Source organism: Leopardus geoffroyi, chromosome A3 (genome assembly GCF_018350155.1).
Source record: "Leopardus geoffroyi isolate Oge1 chromosome A3, O.geoffroyi_Oge1_pat1.0, whole genome shotgun sequence".
In the NCBI taxonomy this organism is placed as follows: Eukaryota; Metazoa; Chordata; class Mammalia; order Carnivora; family Felidae; genus Leopardus; species Leopardus geoffroyi.
The window spans coordinates 72,749,633-72,773,952 of record NC_059336.1 but is presented as its reverse complement, the minus strand read 5'-3'; the positions used below and the strand labels follow the sequence as shown (position 1 = coordinate 72,773,952).

The 24,320-nt window shown below is 38.3% G+C and overlaps 1 long non-coding RNA gene across 1 annotated transcript in view; it reads right to left on the bottom strand.

The window, feature by feature from the left end:
• Positions 1 to 24,320, bottom strand: part of LOC123580783 — a 32,374-nt gene that overhangs the window by 4,592 nt on the left and 3,462 nt on the right. The window contains exon 2 of the long non-coding RNA XR_006703454.1: positions 263 to 315. This is a non-coding gene — a long non-coding RNA (uncharacterized LOC123580783). The remainder of the gene's footprint in view (positions 1 to 262; positions 316 to 24,320) is intronic.

The following is a 24,320-nucleotide window of genomic DNA, read 5'->3' as shown; positions in this document are numbered from 1 at the left end:
TTTCAGTTTTTCACCGATTAAGTATGATATTAGCTGTGGGGTTTGGTAGATGCCTTTTATTAGGATGAGAAAATTCCCTTCCTGTCCTAGTTTATTGAGTGTTTTTATCATAAAGGCATGTTGGATTTGCCAAGCAAAGAATAGATTTTGAAAGTAACATGATATTTTATTTTCACTTAGATATCACTTAAAATTAGAGTATAGTTTGTAAAGTAACTAGAGTTTTTAAAAAAGGGGTTTCTCTAGAACACAGAGGGCTTACCTCGTGAAGTCTTCACCAATTCTGGAACAGTATATGTTAAAATCACATTGGCCCTGAGAATACATAAAAGAACTAAGTGGAGAAAGATGGTGGCTTATAGAAGCAAAATATATAATGAAGAAGAGCAGAAGCTAGTGTACTCTGATTCAATGTAAGGTTCATTCTCATGAAACCACTTAACTTACATTTGACTTCAATATAAATCTTTGTAATGATTTAACTCATATTAGTATTTCAGAATCCTCATCACAAGACATTTTGCTGATTATGACGGAACACTTGCAGGTTCTAAATGTGTGTTTTATTAAGAAGTAAAACATCTTGACCTTTAACTTATCCCCATACGTATTCTAAATTATTCCTAGCACAATTCCTATCTTTTATTAAAATCTGCATATTTTAGTGATCAGTTTTTGAAACACATAACATGGTAACTACAATTATGCCAGTCACATAGCTTGATTCAAGTGGGAGCATCTGGGTGGCTCGGTCAGTTAAGCATCTGACTTCGGCTCAGGTCATGATCTCACAGTTTGTGAGTTTGAGCCCTGTGTTGGGCTCTGTGCTGACAGCACAGAGCCTGGAGCCCACTTCAAGTTCTGTGTCTCCCTCTCTCCCTGCCCCTCCCCTGTTCACACTCTGTCTCTCACTCTGTCTCAAAAATAAACATTAAAAACAAACAAAGAAACCCCAAAACCTTAGTGGCCTACATGCATGTTCATCAACTAGTCACCGTTAGTGTGCAACACATGAATCTTTCCATTTATCCCAAATTTTGCTTTATTTAGGCAGTGGGAGATGTTTATACAAGTTCTTGGGAAAGGGGAAGGTAGGGAACGTCAGGCTAATTAACCTCATATATGATAAAATGATAAAACTGAATCACAATATGTGCTGCTTTGGTTATAAATAAACTTCATCCCTCTCATTACTGTCAATGGGCATATTTTGATGCTGATCATTTACTATCAAGGAATCTATAGTTTGGCAACAAACACAGCAAAATGAAATACCCAAGCAGAATTTAGCTGATTTCCAGTTTCTGAAACTCCATGTGACTCTGGCACAGAGAAATCTTGGCAATCCCTATACTCCTTACACAAATACAACTCATGTTAATTAACAAAGAGACAAAAAGTCACCTATTTGTTTATAACAAAATAAATTACACTATGGCTTATTAAAAATTGTCATTTTGCATAATTCCTTAGCTAATAATAAAAACCACCATTAAATACCATATTAATTTCCTCATTTTGCTTCTTTTAAGCATTTCATAGATATTCCTGTCAAGGTTTAAAAGACTACACCTGATCTCCAGTATGTGCCATAGATCAATACTTGGTTAATTGTTTTCACCAATTCAACTGTTTTCTTCCACAAAACAAAACAATAACAAAACACTCTTTCATTAGAAATATATTCTTACTAAAACAGGCCAGTCTTGCTTAAATACGCCCTGTCTACATGGCTATACTTTGTGCTTTCTTTACATATTATAAATAATATTTTATCAATTAAACCAAACAAGGATATTTAAAATAAAATTTCACATTGAAAAAATAAAATAGAATAGAATAAAATTTCATTACACCACCTAAAATGCCTGTATCAATAAATACATGTACAGCAGCCTCTTTCTCAAATGGCCTGTGTAAGACTATTTTATTAGCAATAACTAAATAACATGTCATTTAGGATACTTTGAGCACAATGCAACAGAAAAGAACTAGTGCTACCTTTACCAAAAACAAAAAGGAAAGACTTATTATAAGGACACAGACATCTCATAGAATCTAACGTCACGAATTCAACCAGGCTCCAGAAAAGAACCAGAAATAAGAAACGAAGAGCCATCAGAATGCAGGTGGTTCTCTCTGGACCTATTTTATCCTCCTCTTCCTACAGAATAGCCTTCTCTTCTTGATCCACATGGAAGGAAAACAACAGCCATGTCCAAACTCCTAAATACATATGTATCAGGGCCAGACTGACTCTTTTTCTTTATTCAAATTCCTAGAAAGAAAAATCTTAATGGCCCAAAGTACCCTTCCCTCCACCTGTGGCCTGTGGCCAGAGGTGGGTATCCTGCTGCCTTGCAACCCATCCTTGGGAGCAAGGAAGTATTCAAGGGGTTCTTTGTAAGCTAGGAAGGCATACCAAATAGTGTCTACTACAATGGATAAGACTATGCAAGCCCAATGCCTCTCTCAAATTCAACAAAACAATGTCATCCCTCCTCTCTTGGAATGAAAAGACCAAAGAAGCAGAGAAAAGCCCAAATATTAAAGAAATCAATATCTCTCCACATAGAAATATCAGTCACAGTATAAGAATAAGCTATGCCAGCTTATCCAAAACACATTCAACTGGACAAATTTCAAGCCAAAAAACACCTGCAAAATGAAATGTCCCACCAAATAACATGCATTCGCTCCGCCTCCCTCAATGTTTTGCTTAAATCCTATGGGTTATACAAATAGAGATCAAAGTATTTCATGCTTAAGGTAACCAAAGCACTTATGCTTATAATAAAACAATTTGTGCTTACAGCCTGTATTTGGAAAGGGCAAACAACTTATATTTAACTTTAGAGAATCACTAGATAGTCAATTATGTGTTTTAAGTTTTACTTTCCTCTGAGGGCTGGCTAGTCCACCGTGTAGACATATCAATAAGTGTGGGACAACTTGCATAAAAAAAATCACTTTATTTTTTTAATAACTTTGTTTAAAGTTTATTTATTCATTCTGAGAGAGAGAGAAAGAGAGCATGGGGGGAAGGGCAAAGAGAGAAGAGAGAGAATCCCAAGCAGGCTCTGCGCTGTGCTATTACCGCAGAGCCCTATGTGGGGCTAGAACACATGAACTGTGAGATCATGACCTGAGCCAAAACCAAGAGTCAGACACCCAACTGATTGAGCCACCCAGGTACCCCCAAAAGTAAATCACCTTAAAAAATCACTTTCAGGGGTGCCTGGGTGGCTCAGTCGGTTGGGCGGCCGACTTCGGCTCAGGTCATGATCTCACGGTCTGTGAGTTCGAGCCCTGCGTCAGGCTCTGTGCTGACAGCTCAGAGCCTGGAGCCTGTTTCAGATTCTGTGTCTCCCTCTCTCTGACCCTCCCCTGTTCATGATCTGTCTCTCCCTGTCTCAAAAATAAAAAATAAAAAATGTTAAAAAAAAAATTAAAAAAAAATCACTTTCAGATATAAATTCAAAGTTGAGATGCTTTAAAAAAATTTTAGGTGTAGTTATCACAGATTTTCCCCCTTAGTAATGAATAATTTGCTAGACTGAGTTCTAGGAATACCTGAAACCCAATTTTTTTACTAGCAGGTAACAATTCATATTAAGTAGGCTCTCTCTCTAAAGATATTCTCCTAGTCTCATCTTTCAACATTATCTGCTAAATTTAACCACAGATGCTTTTTTTTCCATAAATGGTCTTAAGCAAAGCTATTCTAAAGAGGGGAAATGAACAATGCAAGATAGAATTAAATCCTGATTTTATTTCTTGTTTTTCTCTCTGACACTGGAGAACTTATTTCAGCTTCTTGTTCTGTAAATTTTATACAATTGCAATACCTCACAGTGCTGTCTTAAGAAGAAAATAAAATGTGAAGACTGAGAAAAATCTAAAATTGCCATGATGGTTGGTATTGCTGTTTGTAACATTGCTCTGCTTCTAGGAACACAGACATCATTTGCCCTAGACTTGACTTTCAAAATATTCAAAATTCAGGGCCTCAAATAAGTTAATAATATCTGTATTTGTATAATGCTTTATAGTTGATAAATGTTCATTTGATACTTATAAATGTTACATAATGACGGTGCTACCATATAAGGAGACAGAGGCTCTGAGATGTCAACTGATTTGCCTGAGTTCACACAACTGGTAATAAATCTAGGATTCAAAGCTGGGATTCAAACCCTATCTTTTGACTCAAGATCCATTATTTTCCCTTTATTGTAGTGGAGCTTATCTGATGTTTTAAAAAGCTTCTGATCCCAGGGGCACCTGGCTGCCTCAGTCAATACAGCACACGACTCTTGATCTCAGGGCTATGAGTCTGACCCCCATGTTGCAGGTAGAATTTACTTAATAAAAAAGTAAAAAGCTTTTGATCCTATTTCTCATCCTAATTTATAGGACTCATATGGAAGAATCCATTGAAAAGTGTTAGATCAACTTTCCTGGACTGATGAGAGATTCTGATGGCTTCTTTTAACCAGCTAAATTTTCAATCCTTTTAACTACTTCTTTAAATCTTCACTCTACTTATTCATGAACTTATTTATCTATGCGTTTACATCTATGAGAACACATAACATGATGTGTTCAATTCCAAAACTGTATAATACATTCTGGATTGATACCAGTTGAGGGAACACAGAATTAAGGGGAGGAACAAATTATGAGTCAGACGATTTTGTGGCACAGTGATTTGGCATGGGTCCAGTAACACATATCTGGGTTGATTAGGAGTTCTAAATGTGGACCTCAGTTCCCTTAAGTGTAAAGTGGAGTCCACAATACCTATTTAACATGGTTAAGGTGAAAATTAAATAAATACATGGTGTTGGGGGGAGTGTATAAATATATATTTATTAGTGGTTGACAGAGAAATTGATATAAAATAACTGCACAATAAATAGAAATTTTATTATTTTGGTGGGGAAGGTTGTAAATAAGTCAAGTTTAGAAGAGGTATTAAACATGGCTTGATCCCCATTGAGGAGGCTGTGAACACCAGTAAGAAACACTAGTTTCTCAATTTCCAGATGTCAGGTCACAGTATAAGTGCTGATGCTAGTGGACTTTAGGCAAAAATTCATTCAACCAAGGATGTACCAACAAGCCCAGAAGGGCATTTAAGCAATGTCCCTAAACAGAAAACAAAATTTAGAGTTTTCTCATGAATGGAGACGCTGCATATCACTTTCTAGCTACCACCTGTTCAATGTTTTATTCACCAGTTATGTGTAAGAAGCAGAGCCCATGCACAACAGATGGCAGCCTAATTCTGGCTTCTCTAAAAAGGTTTTCCTCCTACTCATAACAGCCCAAGGATATGTTGATGTGAGTGCTGCAGATGATGAATCCTCAGTACTGAATACTACTTAACAGTGTGACTCAGAGACCAACTGTGTTTCTCCTCATTGGTGATAGCCAAGCACTGAAACACGGTCTAAATTCAGAGTCTGGATCTGAAGACAATTTATGTGCAACTCATTATCCAACTCCAACAAGTTTATGCATATATATAAAGCATAGAAAGATGAAAAAATAATTTTGACCAGACATTAAGCCCTTGGTAGGGATCAAGGCTTTAAACAAAATAGTTGAATCTGTGGAAGTAACACTGGTTCAGGAAGCAGAAAACTGAGGACCACCTTTAATGTCTCTGTTTTCCTTAACCTTCCCCACATTCAGTCACAGAAGCTCACTTGCTAAACAATCCTCATGTCCATGTACTTCTCTCTGTCTCCACTGCAATCGCCCTTTTGGCCTAAACTAAACATCACCTATTTTTTGGTTTCCCTACATTTAATCTCTTCAGTGCAGTCTGAAAGATTTTTCCAAAATGCAAACTTGATCTGTCACTGACCCCATTCATTCCTGCTGCTTAAAAGCTTTAAATAGTTTCCCTTTATTTCTATGGTAAAGGTCAAAACATTTAGCATGGCCATCAAGGCACAAAGTTCTTAGTTACCACAGTGTGCTTAGTTATCAGGTTTCTTAGTTACCAACAACGGAAATTGTTTCTGGCTGATTTAAAGAGCAAAGAAATTTATTAAGAAGTATTGCCTCGTGGAAGAAATTGACGCCAGCCCGTCAGGCAACAAAGAAATTAATAAAAGGATGTGAGCTGCCCAGAAGGCTGAGGGCCAAGCTGAGGAAATGGATGCCACAGCTGGCACAGCCAACACCCTGGAAAGCACTGCTGGAGTCACAGCCATACCTGCCAAGACACGAAGAAAATTCTTCACTACTCTGCTTCTAGCTCCAGATCCAAAAACGGGGTGGGTGCTTTTGATTGGCTGTGAATACACCTAGCCACCTGGAGCTGAGTTTCTAGAATGGGAAGCCAGCCAACCTCCGAACAACACTGCTAAAGTGGGGCACTCCCCAAACACAAGAAGGAGGAGTCTCACATGCTGAGCAACCAAAATAAAGAAGAAAAAAGAAAGAAAGAGCATGACAACCTATGACCTAGGATTTGGCCCTTGCCTCCCCCTCCAACATCATCTCACTCCGCCCTTCTCCCTATCTCCAGCTGTGCAGTCCTTTCTTCAAACACATCCACTCCAGGGCTCTTCCCTTTGCCTACAGTGCTCCATTCTCCATCGACAGCTCCACACCTCACTTTTGTGCAAGCTCATGGATCAGTCCAGGTGCTGTTAGGAAAAGGACACCACAAACATGGATGAGTTCAGTGAGGGCACTATAGAGACACGGTCCTGTGAAAGGAAGCCAGCCTATGCCCTGCCCTAGCAAAAGCAAGAGGCCCTATCAGTCCACACCTGAAGGAGAAAAGGATGGGGGGTTATTAGAACCCAGAAGGAATGGCTGTGCCCTTCAGCAAAGAAAGAAGTCAGTCTATACTGTCAGGGAGGGAGAATAAATATTCTGACCTCACCCTACTTCCACCCTCTAACCTCCGGCTGATGCCTCTAATTGGACAAACCCAACCTGAGACCAGAGGGACAAGTTGCCTGTTGATGGAGATTACAGAACTACCTCTTGGAGCACAGAGCATGACCAGAAAGATGGAAGGCACATCTGGAAAAAAATGCAGGGTGTTCAATGTCCTTTGTTTTAGGTTCCTTTCCTTAACAGTACTTACTCTATTTTTAAATATATTACCAACTTATCTCTAATTTTAACTATATAACCATAAGTGGTTTCTAAATTTATTATTAACATTAAAAATTAGGACTAAACCACTGTTTCCCCAGGAACTAGCATAATGCCTGACATGTAGACAGGCCTCAAGAAATATTTCTTGAATTAATGAAAGTATCTTCAATATGGAATATTGTGCCTTCATCAGTCTAATTCTTGAGACTTTCATAACTAGAATAGGGAAATCATGCCTTCCTACTTCCTTGTTAGCCAGGCTCTTTCCCAGTTTCTTCTTTGTTCACCTAGTAAAATGGCCTATAATTGTAAAATCTCTGAGATCCTGCCTAAACTGAACTAAAATTTATTTTTATTTTGACCAAACTTTCTCCTGCTATTTTTTCTAGGTAATTTATTGAGAGCTTATTCTATGGCATCTATTTAGAAAGCTACCTGCCTTTCTCAGGCTTCGTGATCAACAGAAAGTTTAAAGCACAATGCACAGCACACATTTCAGCTCAAACCTTTTGCCTTTGTGCTGTATTAAAATATGCCTTGAAACAGGGATAATGCCATATGATGAATAACATATGGTACATGACCATCCCTATTCATATATGGAAAATATGCTAATGATATCCTGTACAAGAAGTAAAAGTGGAACCAGATTTACTTTTCCTATATATGTTTATCTGGATTAAACATCTGAAAATACTGATTTCTAATGCCAAGGAGGGAGTTATTTGGAGACTGAGCAGAGATGGCTGGTGTGCAAGGTCAGTTACAAAATAATCCACTGGAGGGAGATAGGAGTAATCCATGATCTGGCTGATCAGAGAAAAAGTAATGTTAAGGGCTAAGAAGAGATGTTTAGGGAACATCAAGGGAGTTTCCCCAGGTCCGAAGAACTCACACCTACTAGATGTGGGAAACAGACTCATCTTCCCCCAGATATTACTTTCACTAGCACAACATCTTGTTTTTACTGGCCAGAGCTTTATCAGGCCCAATGCCCGCCCCCTTTTTAAAAAAACTTTTTAATGTTTCTTTTTATTTTTGAGAAAAAGAGAGAGAGAGAGAGAGAGAGTACAAGCAGGGGAGGGGCAGAGAGAGAGGGAGACACTGAATCTGAAGCAGGCTCCAGGCTTCAAGGTGCCAGCACAGAGCCCGATGTGGGGCTTGAACCACAAACTGTGAGATCATGACCTGAGCTGAAGTCTGACACTTAACTGACTGAACCACCCAGGTGCCCTTGATGCCCTCTTTGTGTAACAAACATTTAATAATGCCTCCTCTGCTAGCCTGAAATGAAATTCATAGATAATATAATTTACACAAAACATTTTTAAAACCAGTGTAATGACCTAATTATAAAATAAAAGATAAATAAAGTACACTTACAATAAAATAATGTATAACTCAGAATGTAAATTCTTAGGCACTCAGATTCTACCTATGGGTAGAATCATTGTGAATGCAACAACCACAAATGCATATCATGTTGTACTGGAGACTCAAACACCATGAACAGTGTGATTGTCAGAGACACGCATTTTCAAAATAGTGAGTACCTCTTGCATTCCCCAGCAAACAGTGTGCAATCTTTTCTCGTATGTACATAATACGTACATTCCAGGACAATTCCGCAATCTTAAAAATATGTAAAAACTACATAAAACTTCATATAAAATGGTGTTGGGTTCTAGGCAAAGAAAATTGTAAGTTTTATACCTACATGAAAGTCCTGTAGGATGTTCAAAAGTCTCTTTCAATTCAAAAAACACGTTTTTTGATGTATGGGTTTGTCTTGTACATTGCAGAACATCTCTGGCCCCAGCCCACTAAATGCCAGCACATCCTCCAATCATTTTAACAGGCCAAAACAGGTCAACAAATTTTCAAGATGTCCCAAGGGTGTATAGCGTCTCCTCTATTGAGAACTGGAGGACTCAGTAATCAGTTTTCTGACTATGATAGAATCACTGTGATGCTATCAGTATGTGACATTCTAAACCTTCCTTTGGCTGGTACAATTCTTTCCAGCAGGCCCAGAAACAATATCCTTCTACCTTAAGAAGAAGGAAAAAAAAAAAAAAAAGCTTATGAGAAGGATACTGGAGCAGCTCACTCAATTGGAGAAGGAGCTGAACAAGAAAGCCTCAGTGTATCACTTAGGATTAAGTTCCACTAAACATGATAGAAAACAGTGGCTTAATCAAAACAGAATTTTAATTCTCTCTCACATAACCTGAGCCTGAAGGCAAAATGTCCAGAGTTTGTATAGCAGCCCTGCTATATACCATGAAGTTCCCTGGAACCCAGGCTCATTGGACCATTCTTAACATGAGTCCCTTGTCCTCATAGTCCAAGATGATAGCAGACCACAAGAAAGGATAAAGCACCAGGAAAATCCCAATTATCTCCTTAGGAAGGTTCTCAGAAGCTTCCACAAGACAATTCTACTTATACTTCATTGCCCAAAACTTAGTCACAGGGCCATGCCTAGCTTTAGGAAGGCTGAAGGGTATTTATTCTGGGCATTCATAAGACTAGCTGAAAATTCTATTACTAAAGAAGAGAAAAGAACAGACATTGGATGACAAAGTAACAATCAGTACCCTGCTTGCAGGGGGAAGGAATCAAGGCAGCTCTGGGGTTCCAGCTGACAGCATTGTATGTGAATATTCAATGTTGGCAGCAGCAGAGATTTATGACCATGTTGCACTGTAATCCAGGGGTGTTCTTGGCTGCTTAGCTTTCCTTGATGTGGTGGGCTGAATAATGGCTCCTGAAAATCTACCTCGTATTCCCTGGAAACTGTGAATACATTACCTTACATGGTAGAAGGAACTTTGAAGATGTAATCAAATCAAGGTTCTTGAGATGCGGAGATTATCCAGGACTATCTGAATGGGTGTACTGTAATCACAAGAGTATAGAAAGGAGGCAGGAGATCAGAGAGAAACAATGTGTCAACAAAACCAGGAGACTGTAGGGAAACAAGGAGGGAGCAGCCTCTAGAAGCTGAAAAGAAGTAAGGAAACCGATTTTTCCCTGAAGCCTCCAGAAGGAGCAGATCTTGATTTTACACTTCTGACATCCAGAACTATAATAAAATAAATGTGTGTTGTTTTAAACTATTACATTTGTAGTAATTTGTTACAGCAACAGTGGTAAACTAATACACTGGTAACTGATTATTTTCCAAACCTGATTCTAAAACCATCTCATAAAATTTCATGAATCACCTAGTTTACTGCTATCAAATCCCTTTCTTACTGAGGCAGAGGTAGTTTCCAGGCTAGCACAATCATGTGCCATCCCTCCAGGGGTTACCCATAAAATAAAATAAAATTAAATTAATTAAATTAAATTAAATTAAAACTCAGCACCATCAGCAATATTTGGTCTCTATTTGCCCCTGCTAAGGAGTCATGTTCTCATGATAGTAAAACCAATTTTCCAGATTAGATCACATGCCCATTCCTGTGTTCAGGGGCTGAGGTCCTGTGACTGGCAGCCCCACCAGAATCACATGGATTAGAGAAAGGGCAGTTTGCTCAAAGTAATAAAGCAAGTATTTTTACCAGGGGAGGGAAGAAAATAATGCTGGCCAATCAAAACCAACACATTTTTATTAATTTAATATTTCACAGACACAAAAGACATCTCCATATCCATGAGCCAGATTGTCAACATCAAAAACCAGTAAGGGACTTCCAATTAAATATGGCAGATAAACTAGATGTGTTTGTCTCCTTTTTTTGTTTTGGAAATCCCACCAAAAAAAAAAAAATGGTACAAACCTCAGGGGCAGATAGGAAATGAACATCAGCAGAGGAAAAACAACACATTTTTGAAAGCTAGGAAACAGATGGAAGAATGGTAACAGATATTGCCGAGCAAAAGAAGCTAAACCCTAAATAAGCAAAGAGGTGGATACCAAGAAGCAGGCAGCCAATTTGCCCTGCAGACAGTCAGAAAGGTTAAGGACTTAGAAACATGAGCAGTTCCTGTGCATAAAAAGAAGCATTTCATGTCTCATTATTAAATATAAGTGGATAGAGAATTTAATAAAATTCTGTCTTGTAACTAAAATATATTTGAACAAATAAATTAGTATACCCAACTTACCTCTGGAGAATATTGTTAGATTATTAAAATATAAGTAGATAACCAATGACTACAAGATATTTGAGGAAAACCTCCAACATCAACAATAAAGCCCAGAGGCAACAAAGATAACACAAAGAACAAAACAAATCCTTATTAGAAATTATAATTGATATCATCAGAGAGATAAAAGGTATTATATTCATTAAACAAGAGGAGGACGGTTGTTTTAAAACAGGAATAATCAGAACAAGAAAAATAAAATTAAATGGAAATTAATGGAAATTAAAAATATGGTCTTGAAATAAAAACAGTCAAAAGAAGTGTTAGAAGATAAAAGCAAAGAAATCTAGAAAAGTAAATCAAAAGATAAAAAAGATGGACAATAGGAGGGGAAAAATAAGATGCTTAAAGGATCTTTCCAGAATGTCCAACATCGAATTGATAGGATTTTTGGAAAGAGAAAATGGGGGAAAAAACTGATGGGAAAAAATCATTAAATAAATCAAACAAGAAAATATCCCAGAGCTGAAAAACATGAAATTTAGCCATGCAATTTCAGATAAAAAGTCCACTAACTACCCAGCCCAATGAATAAAAAAAGACTTACATCGAATTACAGAATAAAATATCAGGATGCTAGGAATACATTTAATGGAGCGCCTGAGTGGCTAGTCAGTTAAGCATCTGACTTCAGCTCAGGGCATGATCTTGCAGTTTGTGAGATCGAGGCCCACAGCAGGCTCTGCATTGATCTAGCAAAGCCTGCTTGGGGTTCTCTTGCTCCCTTTCTCTCTGCCCCTCCCCCACTCTGTCTCACTCTCTAAATAAATAAATAAATAAATAAATAAATAAATAAACTTTAAAAAAGTTAAAACTTCTAGAGGGTTGGGGGAGGGGGTAATCACAGAAAAAGGATCAGGAATCAGAATAGGCATCAAACTTCTTGACAACAATGGAGCTCAGAAAACAACAAGGGGATTCATCTCCAGTTCTGAGAGGAAGTTATTTTCATCCTAGAATTCTATTCCTATGCTTAAGTAACAATCAACTATGAGGGTAAATATCCAAAGACGCCCATGCACTCTTTCTTAGGAAGCTACTGAAGTATGGGTCCCAGCAAAATGAGGGACCTGACCAAGAAATATATATACATATATGGAAGCTAGGAAACATGGAATGTCACACATAAAACTAGTAAAGATGGTCAGTTCTGGGATGACAATCCAGGCATCAACCAGTCCAGATAAGAGCAAGAGGACAGAAATAATCAATTGATTATCTGAAATGTTAAATGTAGCATTGATAAGCATCTGAAAACCTAATGAAACATTTGGTAAGATTGACAGAAAACTGATAAAATGAAAAACTAGCCAATTCTTAACTCTAAAGAAAAGTTGTACAATGAAGGAAAAGTAGTCAAATATACTTACTTGGCTTACCAATGACCAACACTTAACATAATAATGTAAATATTAAATATTGAATTAGCTAGACATTAGATTAGATGATATTAAGAGGATAGGGGAAGGGAAGTATATGTGTGTGGAGTTAATAGACAAAGCCTAAAATTTATAAATCAAGAAACAGCAGTATAGCTATAGGCATAATATAATCAGGAAAACTGCCACAGAATTCAAAGCCTCAGCTGTGGAGAGGGAGAAAGCACTGCTTTTTTTTTTTTTTTTTTTTTTTTGTTAAATATATATAAGCTTTGTAGTATTATTTAATATTTTGTCTAAAGTTAATTTTAAAAAATTTATACTGGGGCCACCTGGAAGCCTCAGTTGTTGGAACATGCAACTCTTGATCTCGGGGTTGTGAGTTCAAGCCCCATGTTGGATTTAGATATTATTTTAAAATAAAATCTAAAAACATAAAAAATAAAATAAAATCTTAAAAAAAATTTTATACTGTATCCCTCCAAAGAAAAGAACCAATGAGAATAAATCCATAGATTATTCATGTGTTAGCTTGTATTGTGCATTAATGCCAACACCCTGTCTGGTTCAAATTCTCTTCAGATTTCAACATTTGCTGAATTTAGAAAAAGCTCATTGCTCCATATGCCCTGTCTCCTTCAAAGATCAGTATTTGAATTTCTAAAGAATTACTCACAGTGGGTAAAACGTTCTCTCTTATTTCCTGTATGTGATCAGTGAATATCCCAAAGCATGCCGTATTTTATAATATTTGTTTTCTGAATATTCATTTATTCTCCATATTAACAACTACCCCTCTGTTTGGCATTTGATAACCAAATGAAAAGCCTCTCTTGCTCTGCTCTGCCTTTACTTGGCTCTCTCTCAGTCCCCTCAAAGACTTTGACTCCATTATGTCATTCAGGGCCTTCTCCTCTCTCTCTCTCTCTCTCTCTCTCTCTTTTTTTTAGTCTCTGTGCTGACAGCAGAGATCCTGATGTGGGGCACCAACTCACAAACCACGAGATCATGACCTGAGCCAAAGTTGGACATTTAACCAAGTGAGACACTCAGGAGGTGCTCCCCTAACTCCTAATTTATGTAAGTAATTCCTATGTTTCACCTTCTAAATTGCCAAAGTGTTCCATAAATAACAGTATTGTCTATATTTTTGCAAACAACAAATACATATGCATTACAGTAAAGAAGTTTATAAATTCAGAACCTATTAACAATCTAGAGTAAATATACTTTTAGCATAATAAAATGTACTTTCCTGATAGAACAAAATCTGTCAGTGACTGTGTAACAGTAAACAATGATCTCACAATTGAATTAATCAAACATAGGTTTAATATTCATTTCTTTTTTTAAAAAAACAATATTCATGGGGCACCTGGGTGGCTCAGTTGGTTAAGTATCCAACTTCAGCTCAGGTCATGATCTCGTGGTTCACGGGTTCAAGCCCTGCGTGTGGCTCTGTGCTGACAGCTCAGAGCCTGGAGTCTGCTTCAGATTCTGTGTCTGTCTCTCTCTGCCCCTCCCTTACTCTCTGTCTCTCTCTCCCCGAAATAAATAAACATTAAAATTTTTTTAATAAAAAAATATTCATTTCTATATATGGGCATTTTCTCCTCAAAGTGTTTCTGACAGGTTCTGCCATACTGAGAATAACTTATATACCAAAGCCTCTGAGAAACTGGAAAGGGACACATTCAATAAAATTCAGTATTTATGTTAAAGACTCCCTTTAGGGGCGCCTGGGTGGCTCAGCCAGTTGGGCGGCCGACTTCGGCTCGGGTCATGATCTCGCGGTCCGTGAGTTGAATCCCCGCGTCGGGCTCTGTGCTAACCCGCTCAGAGCCTGGAGCCTGTTTCGGATTCTGTGTCTCCCTCTCTCTGACCCTCCCCCGTTCATGCTCTGTCTCTCTGTCTCAAAAATAAATAAACTTTAAAAAAAATTAAAAAAAAAAAAAAGACTCCCTTTAGCTAATTAGTGATTTTAGGAAAGCATTAGAGGGGCAAATAAAATGTTCTCCATCCATGATTCTTCATTCATGATTATGACTCAGTCAAAAATAAACTCTGGTACTTGTATGGATTTCTAGCTGGGAAAAAAATGAGATGCATAGCTGGAAAACAAAATGTGAAAACAGTAAGAAAAATTTCATAACTGGGCACCTGGTGACTCAGTAGGCTAAGTGGCTGACCTACCTTGGCTCAGGTCATGATCTCGTGGGTTCGTGAGTTCCAGTCCCTCATCGGGCTGTGTGCTGACAGCTTGTAACCTGGAACCTGCTTCGGATCCTGTGTCTCCCTCTCTCTCTCTGCCCCTCCCCCACTCTGTCTCTCTTTTGTTTCTCAAAAATAAATAAATGATAAAAAAAAATATTTTTAAATCCATCACCAGGAAACCCCAAGGGGCTAGTCAGTGTACTTTATGGTTCAAGTCGAAATTCATATATCCTTCCCAGGCACCCATATACTTGGGGGTGGGGGAACACACTAGAAACCTATTTTGCCTGACTTGGATAATAGCTGTCATTTCCATTTAATTTTAATTCAATTTAAAATTAATTTTAATTTAATTTTAAGGGTGATTTTGGTAAATTACTTGTCATACACCATTCTCTTGTTTTCTTTTTTTTAATGTTTATTTATTTTTGACAGAGAGAGAGAGAAAGAGCAAGCACAAGTGAGGGAGAGGCAGAGAGGGAAAGAGACACAGAACCCTAAGCAGGCTCCAGGCTCCAAGCTGTCAGCACAGAACCTAATGTAGGCTCATGAACCATGAGATCATGATCTGAGCCCAAGTCAGACACTTAACCGAATGAGCCATGCAGGCTCCCTTGTTTTCTTAATGCAGGAATCAACAGATGATAGAGCAGAATAGACCAGATAAGCAGAAATGCTTTTCGGGAAAAAGAATACATAACTTGAAATCAGAAACTGTCCCAGAAAATCCAGAACATGTCACTGAAATATGCACCATTATAAACACAGGGAAGGACACCATTTAGTCAAAGAATACAAGGTTCCATTTAATCCTCATTTAGCCATCTAGAATTCAACTTCATTTTCTAAGCAAAAAAAATTTTTTAAGAGAAATAGAAATGTATGTAGTACAGGTGATTATGCTTCTATTATCCGCAACAAACATGTGCTCTTGCTAATGGATGCAGTCTAACCTAAATTTGTCTACTGATGTCGACAAACCTGTGGAAAGAATGTATGCTTTTTTTTTCAATTGTATCCTTGACCATGGACAAAGAAGTCAGAAGCATTGCCTGTGTTACCAGGCCATGAGTGGTGATGTCCTCTTAGTTGCCTATCAGATCAACAGAAGACTAGTTCCACCAGCAGCTTGCCTGGTTCCACTCTCTAATTAAATACACTATTTCTTTTCAAAGCAGGGCCTCATTCTGTGGTCAGGCTCCTGAAAAAGGGCCAGCTCTTTTCCCTGTTCCCTGAAGAACCTTCTCAGATGAATACCTCTCTTGAAGTCAGTTGCATTAATCCAAAAAGAGTACACATTTTGGAATCAGAGGGATCTGAATTCAGATTATTTGCTTAACTTCTCTGGACCTCTGTTCCTATATATATAAAATGAGAGAAATAAGAATATCTACACTTTACATATGGGGGTACTATATCTGAGGGTACTATATCTACATTAAAAGCCTGTGTGTTTATCACAAGACATGTTATAAAATCATATTTAATTTTAGTTTGTGCCCACTCTTTTTCTACTTGACTTCAGAATTAGACTCATGTCTGGAACACTTAAAAGCTCTTGCTCTCTCCACCAGACTAGACCTCTGGGTGCATATAATTTGTTGAACAACATATATGCTTAACATATCTTGGGCTATTATGTAATATATGTAGGAAAAGAATGGCTAGAAGAATAGGTTTTGGAGTCAGATAGACCTCAGTTCAAATTCAGCCTCCACCAGAATGATAAATGTATGTCCTTGGGAAGGTCAGTTAATCTCCCTGAGCCTCTATTTTTCTTTTATAAAATAGAATAGTACATTTTCAACCTACCTAGCAAATATTTTTGAGGTATTGAAATTGGATAATATATATCAAAATTCTTTATAAACAATAGGATGTTCTGCAAAACAATAGAATGTGATTGCTTTATTATCATCATTGTTATTATAAATAATACTTAATTTTTACTATTTCTGACTGATGATTTAGAAAAAAGAAATTATCTCATTCAAGAAAAGCTAGTTATTGCATAGTCAGCCCTTTCCTATACTGAAGAAAAGATAAAGTTAATAAATATTTAAGTAAAGAATACTAGTCCAAGAGTTAGAATACAGCCTCTAGTCTACATGCAAACACTGACAATTTCTTGGACAAATCTTCCCAATTTATTTAGCTTGGTTTTCTTATCTCAAAATAATTCCTACCTCACTATGAGGACAAATATAGAAAAACAATGGGAGAGATGCCAAATCCTTTAAACAAGCCTCCTGTATTCAGATGAGTTTTTTGTTCCTTCCTTCTTTAGGTAAGTGGTTGTGAGCTATCGTCTGACCTTGGTTATACACCTTGTTTTATGAGCAAGACTGCTATCTTATACAATCATCAGAGATTATAGATGTGGTCCAGTTAACCAAGGAGATCTTTAAGGAATACTGGAGGATCTCAGCTTCACTCTTTAACTAGAGCATGGTTAACAAATACTGGTATGGTAGAAAGACTGTTGAGGGGCGCCTGGCTGGCTCAGTTGGTTAAGCATCCAACTCTTGATTTCAGCTCAGGTCATGATCTCACGGCAGTGAGATGGAACCCTGCGTTGGGCTCTGTACTGGCAGCTCAGAGCCTGCTTGAGATTCTCTCTCTCCCACTCTCTCTCTCTGCCCCTCCCCCTACCACACAGGTGGATGTTCTCTAAATAAACAAATAAACAAACAAACATTGAAACAAAAGAAGACTGGGACACCTAGGTGGCTGAGGTGGTTAAGGGTCCTACTTTGGCTCAGGTCACATTCTCAAGATTAGTGTGTTCCAGTTCCATGTCAGACTCTGTGCTGACAGCTCAGAGCCTGAAGCGTGCTTCGATTCTGTGTCTCCCTCCCTCTGACTATCCCCCATTCATGCTCTCTCTCTCTCTCTCTCTCTCAAGAATAAACATTTAAAAAAGAAGAAGAAGAAGACTATTCAAACCACACCAGGTTAAAATCTAAAAACTATGCAGAATAAGAGAAACAGAACATTCAAGAACTCTTAGTCAGAATCTCACAGAATCTTAGCAGAATCTCATAAGAACTTCAAACTTCCTTTTCAGACCCAGGAAATTTTCTTTAAAAGAAAAAGTTAGATGGGGAACTTGGCTGATGAGGTAGATAGAGCATGCAACTCTTAATCTCAGGATCATGAGTTCGAGCCCTATGTGGAGACTACTTAAAATTTTAAAAAATATATATTAAAAGAAAAAATTAAAAATGCATTATTGGCAAGAATCAGAAAGAAGCAAAGGAAGAATCTTCCCCCCTTTTTTCTGTATGAAAACATGTCTCACTTAGAAACTATGTGGCTATTATGCCATTTTTAAGTGGGAAGCTCAATGAAAGAAGCTGTATTTTACATCTCAGTACAAGTAATACTGTTTCCAGAATAACTCCTCTGACTTCACTATAGGCAGATGTCTGAGAAACGTTTTGAACCTTTACCAGCTCCAGGTTATGACATGTACTCAGCAGCTGTCCCTTCATCATACAGGAAACTCCCCTTTCTCAGAACTCTACTTGAGCTAAAAGCCAGTACCTAGGGCCTGGGGTCTGAGTTACTGTTAGGGCTTCTCTACCAACTAGATCCTCTACCCAGAGCCTGGGCCAGTATTATCATCAAGTTTCCTGAGAGTAAATCACTTTCTTCTCTTTCTTGAAATGAGATTTAACAAAAGACCAAGAACACCTGTGCCCTCTCCCAATGAAAACAGACTTTATATGTCACAGCCAAATCAAGAGCAGAAACCACAGAGTAATTTAAATAGGGGAAGTTTAATATAAAGAATTACTGAGCAGTGATAGGAGGGTAACTATAAAGATGGACTGAGAGCTGTGAGGGGAAATGAAGAACTAAGGGAAAGAACCAAAAAGAGAAAAGTGTGGGGGCCCCTGGGTGGCTCAGTCGGTTAAGTGTCCAACTCTTGGTTTTGGCTCAGGTCATGATTTTGCTGTTCATGGGTTCAAGCCCTATGTTGGGCTCTGTGCTGGCAGTGCAGAGCCTACTTGGGATTCTCTCTGTCCATCTCTCTCTCTGCCCCTCCTGTGCTCTCTCTCTCTCTCTCTCTCTCAAAATTAAGTAAATAAACACTTAAAAAACACAAGAAAACAAGAAAAACTTGGAGGAGGTCAAACTTCAAAGCTCATTAAAGAAGGTGTGATCACAGCCCACTTGATGGCAGAGAACTTGTCTAGGCCCGGGATGGCCCAGAGAGATGCCAGGAAAGCAGAAACAACCCTCTGGACACAGGTCAGCCAGAGCTGGTGGGCAGGCTGGGCATGCAGAGGGAAACAGGTAGAGAGAGAGGCAGAGTACAGAGGGTCACTGCAGGTGTGAGTCCTGGAATGCATGGTGTCCATGGCAGGACAGTCATGGGACACAGGTGAGGTAAAGCTAATGGGGAATGAGGGAGACATGCAAAGAGTGAGATGAGCTTCCACTGTGGGCAATGCTGGGGTTGGGACCTGCAGAGGCTTCCACCTCTGCATAGGGTTTGAACCAGAGTAGTTCTGAGCCACTGAATAGGACAAGGCTGAACATCCAGTTCATTAGACAGCCATCCTGATGGGGTCCCAGCATACCCATGCAAAGCAGCGACCCCAGCTGAGTTGAAAGCTGTGCTGTCTGCTGCTTCCAGCCACACTGCTGCTGTTTAAGACAAGAGCTGAGGAAGTCACATAGCAAAAGTTACACCCTACAGGCACTTAGCACTGGACCGAGCAGTGAAAAAGGAAGCATCCTCTCAATAAGCCTAAGAAGCCATCAGAACCAAGAAGAAAAACCTTGTTCTCCTTCAGTGTCTCTCTCTCCAGCACCCTCTACTGATAAAACATTGTGACAGCTGCCAAAGGAAAAAATATTTAAAGGGCCCAGACCCATTTTAATGGATTAGTCCATGAAGGGAACCAAGAAGCAATAAATTGATAATCACGTTCTCTTGCTGAAGACCTCCAGTCTTCAGATGCCCAAGTTAATTACTCTATCTGATGTCAGATAATTACTGTATCTGACAGTCAGATGCCCAAGTTAATTACCCTATCTGCTGTCACCTAGAATTTATCTTGTCCCCATGTGCCACCTGCTTCCATTAGCTTCCCAATAACTCTCATCTCACCCATCCCTATGGGCACTTAACAGGGGATATCTCAGAAATAGCTCTACTGTCTCATAATTGTGAACTAGTGGAGCCCTCTGGAACCAGTGGAAGATACGGTATTGCATAGCTCCTTAAAGGAATCTGATAGCACATTCAAAAGTTGAATTAGAGGAGTGCCTGGGTGGCTCAGTCAGTTAAGCATCTGACTTCGGTTCAGGTCATAATCTTGTGGTTTGTGGGTTTTAGCCCCACATCAGGCTATGTGCTGACAGCTCAGAGACTGGAGCCTGCTTCAGATTCTGTGTGTCCCTCTCTCTCTGCCTCTCCCCCACTCATGCTCTGTCTCTCTTTGTCTCTCAAAAATAATAAACGTTGAAAAAAAGTTGAATTAGAAATTAGACCATTTTAACTATGAATAGCAATTGTAAATAATGTGATTTTCATGGTCTACAAATTGTTTTAAGTTTCTTTGAAACATTTTTGAAGATGAGGAAGAAAACTTTTCATATTAACACAATAAAATCATTCTACTATTTAAAAAAGAAACTAGGCAATTTTTAGAGTTATAGGATTGTTCTACAGGGCACTGGGGTAGTATACACATAATTGCATTTTTCAAAACACATAGAGCTATATATTACAAAGAAGGAACTTTAATGTATGCAATTTTTTAAAAAATCAGCTGGGATATTAGAAGATCCTAGAATGGAATGCAGAATGTGAACAATGAATCTAACTATATGCATGACATAACCTTTCTGAACGGGGTGGGGAAGGAGCTGACCTAAAATAACTGGAAAGTGGTATCATGACTGGAAACAATAAAGCTAAAAATAAAACATAAAGGTAAAAAGAATTGTATATAAATACTGTAGTCTAAAAATTGGTTTCTTACAGGGATACAGGTTAATAATTCTAAAACCACCTCACATCTATACTAGGGTGGGAAAAAACAATTTAAAAAAATTGATAATAGGAGGCAGGTTCTTCACAGTTAAAGGAAAAATTTACAAATAAACAAGGGGAGAAGCTAGAATAAATACTGTAATACCAACTTAGAGCTGCAGACATCAGTATGAGCTCATGTTTCATTTAACATACAATGGATAGAGGGTAGATAGGTATAGATATGTGTATATACATAGGAATACATGCATACATTCCCTCACTGAGTCCACTGAGAAAGACTAAAAGCAGGGTCTTCCTTTCCCACCAACAGCAATGAGCACACCTGTGTCCAGATCTTGGTTTCTTTCTTTTTTTTTTTTTTAACTTTTTTTTTTAATGTTTATTTATTTTTGAGACAGAGAGAGACAGAGCATGAATGGGGGAGGGTCAGAGAGAGGGAGACACAGAATCTGAAACAGGCTCCACGCTCTGAGCTGTCAGCACAGAGCCCGACGCGGGGCTTGAACGCATGGACCGCGAGATCATGACCTGGGCCGAAGTCGGACGCTTAACCAACTGAGCCACCCAGGCACCCTCAGATCTTGGTTTCTAAAAACCATTCTCCAGTAGAAGGAACCAGAACTACTTGGAGAGATGGCGGATTCTAGGGCTCAGGCAAGGAAAATACAAGATGAGCTTGGAGAAAATTAAGTATAGTGCCAGAAAATGAGGAAGCGCTCAAATAACAAAAGTGACACATGAGCCATTCTGAAAGAGCTCCTAAAAGCCAAAGCTGGAAAATTTTGAACAAGACTATGATTTGGAGTTGTGAAGATGAATTTTTAAAGAATATGTATTATTACAAGAGTGGAAAGTGGCTGTTTCTTGGGGAGTAAGAAGCAGGAGAAAGGCAGAAACTGTTGTTTTTTGTCAAATGCCTTGGAAGATAATTTGATGCTTTAAACCACGTCCATATTGGCTTATATAGCTTTGAAAGGAAAAAAAAAAAACATAAAAAATAAGAAGAATGTGGGGCTAACAAAGGAGGATTTTGACAAGAGAGGGTTTGTTTAGTTGGTTGGTTTGGTTTCTCTGCTTTACTAAAATGAAAGACAGTGAGTTTATGTATTGATAGAAAACCAATAGAGGGAAAGGATAAAACTATGGGGATAAAAAGAAACAATTTAGGAGCACCTGGGAGGCTCAGTCAGTTAAGTGTCCACCTCTTGGTTTCAGTTCAAGTCATGATCTCCCAGGTTTATGAACATTGGGCTCTGTGCTAACAGCAGGGAGCCTGCTTGGGATTCTCTCTCCCTCTCTCTCCATCCCTCCCTTTCTCGAATGTGAATGTTCTTTCTCTCTCTCAAAATAAATAAATAAAGTTAGGGGGGAAAAATTTATAAAGGCAAATATCTGAGGAGGCAAGGCAATCTTGTAATTTGTTGGGAAGATTTACAAAGGACCAAGGACAGCAGTAAATTCACTATTTCTAACCTACCTCAGGACAGAGGTCAACCCATCTGTAATCTCCAAAAACCTCTGTCCTGGTCCCCTCTTGTTTCTTGAGCCCTGAGTTGCACCCACCCTTGCCTGGTGTGGGGTGCTCTCTCATAAATTGCAAAGGTGCACTCAACTGTCAATTTCAAGTCTGTCACTTCCTTTTCTAAGTGTCAATTTACAAGTGGCAACGATTTGGCAGATTTAGGCACTGAAGTCCCCTAAATAAACACAATACATGTGAATGTACTTAATGCCACTGAAACTATACACTTAAAAGTGGTTGTGATTGGGGGGCCCTGGCTGGCTCATTTGGTAGATTATGCGACTCTTGATCTCAGGGTTGTGAGTTTGAGCCCCATATTGGCTGTGGAGATTACTTAAATAAATATTTTTAAAAAATGGTTGTGATGGTAAATTTTATGTTATATAGTTCTACTATAATAAAAACATTTTTTTAAGTAGTATACAAAATTAGGGAGAGTCATCTCCAAATCCATAATGCTGCATTTATCAGATTATGTTGAATGATGGAGTAAAGCCCAAAGTTAAAATGTTTAGAAAGTAACGGGAGAGCAATTTTACCTTCACATGTAACCATGGAACTAGCCTTGGTTGGGAGAAAGAATTCACTTCCCATATCACATAGGCAATTTTGTCTTCCTAGCAACTGGAGAGTTTTCTTTCAGAATTATGACTCAACTCTTTGGAGGAAAGTTCCTTATCACAATATGGTAGCCGAGGTATTTCCACTAACTGGAATACTCATGACATATCTAATACATTAAAACCTTTTTAAAAAAAATCCATTTCACATTTAAAAAATTTGTTCTAAACTTCAGAAATAATTTTAAAAGGGCACATACTGCCAAAGACTACTTTTAATTATAGTAATAAGCAAGGAATTAATAGGGGGTATTCAGTCAAATGGAAGAAAATGCTTCCACTTGGCCTTACTTCCACATTTCATTCCTCACTAAGCCCAAACTATATTCTAATACAATACAATCAATTTACTCATGACAAGGTAATAATTAATTTGTAGTCCTAGCAAAATGGGTCTGGTGATTTTTTTGACTTGCACCTCCTTTGGTTGAGAACATCGCATTAAATAACTGTATGGCAAATAAAATGACTTGGCAGGCCCACACAGTGAAGGAAGTATTTTCAATAGCAAGTTGCCTTTATATGGGCATATTTCTACATTCTAAAATAATGTCTCCATTATCTTGGTTAGAGTTAAACTCTTTAAATCTATAAGAAATATGTGATGAAGGAGTGTGTGTGATGATTCACAGATCTGAAATAACACCTACTCTCCTTTGGTTCTGGCACAAAATGTGTCAGTGAAGCCTGCAATTAAGAAAATTATCTTGGCCTGTCTTGCCACAGGGATGGTGACATCAATACACACACAACCAGAACACAAATGTGTTAGAAAGAATGAGTTTAGAAAACAATTCTACCCCAGCACTGCTTGGTGCCTTGGTGCCTTTGCAATGTCCTCCAGATCTTTGTCATTAATAATAACACTAATAATATCGACTGAATACTGTCATATTGCTTTTTTTTTTTTTTTTGTCTTCACAACATATTGTTTCTTTTAGTCTTTCTTTAGTCTTCTGTTCATCTTCTACCTATTTAGGAGATGGTACCATTATGGCTCCTATTTTACAGATTAAGAGGTTGAATAAGTAGCCCAAGATCATAAAGCTAGCTACTGGTGGAGCTTGGATTTGAACCAAATCTTCTGAGAGAGATTTAGAGGTTCTCTCTCTTCACCAGAACTGGTTACATAATTTGAAGGGCCCAGTATAAAATGAAAATGTGGGGTCCCTGTTCAAAAATTGTTAATAATTTCAAAATGGTGACAGCAGGGCATCAAACCAAGTGTGGAGCCCTTGTAAACACAGGTTACATACCCATGAAGCTTGCCCTCCTCTTAACCATAT